The 2,865-nt window shown below is 33.1% G+C and overlaps 1 long non-coding RNA gene across 2 annotated transcripts; it reads right to left on the reverse strand.

Annotated features, from left to right (window-relative positions):
* Positions 1–983: 983 nt before the first annotated feature.
* LOC113218536 lies at positions 984–2,563 on the reverse strand. 2 transcript variants are annotated; one of them, XR_003305040.1, is made up of 3 exons: positions 2,433–2,563; positions 1,553–2,130; positions 984–1,470 (listed from the first exon to the last, which is right to left on the reverse strand). It is a non-coding gene; the product is annotated as an uncharacterized LOC113218536 (long non-coding RNA). The 2 variants fall into 2 exon arrangements; XR_003305039.1 differs by lacking the exon at positions 2,433–2,563 and having other exon boundaries at positions 1,553–2,407.
* Between the last annotated feature and the right edge of the window lie 302 nt (positions 2,564–2,865).

A 2,865-nucleotide genomic window follows, 5' to 3' on the forward strand; every position in this document is an offset into this window, starting at 1 on the left:
CATCTGTTGAATGTCTTAACTGGAACAAATGTAGACAAAGAAAACAAATAGTAAGAAAAGGATAGAGATAGGAAAGGAATTGATCGCTAGTGCCATCTTTCGGAGAATGAAGATATTTTTTTAATGATAAGATAAAGTAGAACGAGAATTGAGGATCAGCGCCATCTGTTGTATGGTTTTTTTTGAACGCAGAGAAATATGTCTTTTGATATTCAAGAGATGGCGCTAATGGTCAATTCTTATTTTAAAAATAGGTGAGATAAAATTGATTAAGAATTAACCATCAACGTCATCTCTTAGATATCAAAAGACATATTTCTTTGCGTACAAAGAAAACCATACAAGAGATGGCGCTTCAATTCTTGTTCTACTTTACCTTGCTTTCAAACAAGTCTTTATCATCCGAGAGATGGCACTAGTGATCAATTCTTATTCTATCTCTATCCTTTTCCTACCATTTGTTTTCTTTGTCTATACTCGTTCCAGTCGAGACATTCAACAGATGGCGCTGATTTCCTAATTTTTACTCTATCTCTGTCCTTCTCTCATTATCTGCTTTCTTTCTCTATACTTTTGGCGCGTGATCACGCGGAATCGAATATACATCCATCAAATGTTTCTTAAAACTACAATGTACTTTAATTTTCAATTCAAACGTATAGATACTACATTTTCGGTTTTAAAATGTGAACGATGACTTTGTAAAAACCAATATATTCCGATATATGACGCGAGGCACTGTTTTGGTGACAATGTAAGGACGGGATTTAAACAAATTTAACTGTCAACAAAGAGAATAGGACAAAATTCTAAAACATTTAAAAAAAATTTCCATCAAATATTCGTTTGTCGAATCTATTCTTTCACCTTTGCGAAGCATTTTTAAAACGTACAGTTAAAATATTAAATGTGAAACAAAAATTTAATTTTAATGAAAAATTATTTTTCATAATTTAAAATTTCGAATATATCTGCAAAACGTGTTAATTTTCTCTTTGATCATATATTTCGTCTATACACGTAGTAAATATCGCCTAGAAAATTAATTTAATTATTTAATTATCATGGAAAGGAAAAATTATTCAATTTATATCTTAATACAAATATAAGGTTAGATCTTTATACGATATTATCCTTAAACATTTATACCCCGCAAAAACGTATGTAGGTCCCTGAATGAGTAAATTGAGCAATTCCGATGCCGAATCGATAACGAGCTCATTCATGTCCCTTATTTTTCTGTACCATCCAATACATCTGCTACGATGTGCCTTTTTTTGGCAATGACTGCTTTTTCCTTCTTTCCTTTAGCCCTGCCCGTGTCGAGTTTTTTAGAATCGCTTCTCGCCATGGGGGATACCCAACACCAGGAATATCGTATCGTAGAATTACATCTTGACGTGTATCATAAATGTTCGTTTACAACGAAAACTGTTGGACGTCTCGATAGAAGTTTTGCCAAATTTTTACCTATTTCAAAATAAATATTAACATATTAATCATATTTACATTCCAATTACACAATTTCTAATAACAATCAGTAGTTATTTACCTTTTTATTCCGATTAAATATTTATAAATTACCAATTTAAAATTATTCTCAATGTACTTATATAACGTTCACTTTGTTTACTTAACCGCACATATTTTTACATTTCGATAACTGCACTTCGATCGCCATATTGCCACATCGCAAGTGGAAAAAATAACAAAGCATTCGTTGCCGTTTCAATTAATTTGAAAATATCATCTTCGATATTCCGATATATGATTGAAGGTTGTTCGAGAAACGTTGTTGAACCACTGTGGCGAAACAAACGGTGGGCTGTCATCGTGTGACAATGCACGTTAGACATTCGTGCAAGCAGGATCAAACGGGCAATCTCCATGCATCTCTCGATGGCGTTTAGGTTGCGTTCACAGCGGACGATAGTTTCGCAATAGTTTCTTTGCGGAAGGTCGCCGACGTAAAGGATTGTCTGCTGCTCTAGGCCGTTGAAACGCAGGTGTTTTCCGACATGGACGTCGCGACAAGGCTGCCCACGATGCCTACGAACGTATATCCTGTTGTCCCGCGTCTTGTTGCGATTTGCCTTTCGCAAGGCCGCGTTTCTCGAGATGGCAGCGCCACTGTGGAAACCAAACGATTGTGAGGTTAGTGGAAACGTGTGTAGTGCTATCGACATCTTTCCAAATAGTGTTTTATGTGTATCGTTTTATATTTCGAAATCGATGAGAATTTTTTTGTCGAAAGAAAAAAAAAAAGGATCCATTAAATATTGAGTTGAGAAAAAGAAGTCGAGGATGAAGTTGTATCGATAATCTGTGAATAACTCAATTTTTTTTCTACTATTTTTTCTCGAAGATAGAAAAGTTTTAAAGTTAGGTAATTTTGTAGTTTGATTGACATCTAATGAGATAAGAAAATATACCATGAAAGATTGAATTAATGAAGGTGTTATTAGCGTTTACGTGTGGAATATTGTGAACGTGATTCGAGTCTTGTAGACTTTGAGATAATTACCACTTCACAATAATTGTTTTTTAATCTGATAAAAATGTAAGTTTATTATTAAGTGTGATTCATTGAGCGTGAGAAGTATATCATTTATTTATTTATTTATTTTTTTTTCGATGAAGATAATTCTTAACTATTTTCATTGTCGCGTTTACGTAAATCCATTCTTCACTGTAATCATTAGATACACGAAGTTAGTTTTTAAGAAGAATATAAGAAATGAATCAGATAATTAAACTACATACATATTAAAGTAATTACCATTGATTCATGCTGGGGGGAAAAAAAATTAAATCGAGATATGATTACAGACAATGATTTTATATTTTCCACTTAATATTTCCATT

Source organism: Apis mellifera, linkage group LG7, assembly GCF_003254395.2.
Source record: "Apis mellifera strain DH4 linkage group LG7, Amel_HAv3.1, whole genome shotgun sequence".
In the NCBI taxonomy this organism is placed as follows: Eukaryota; Metazoa; Arthropoda; class Insecta; order Hymenoptera; family Apidae; genus Apis; species Apis mellifera.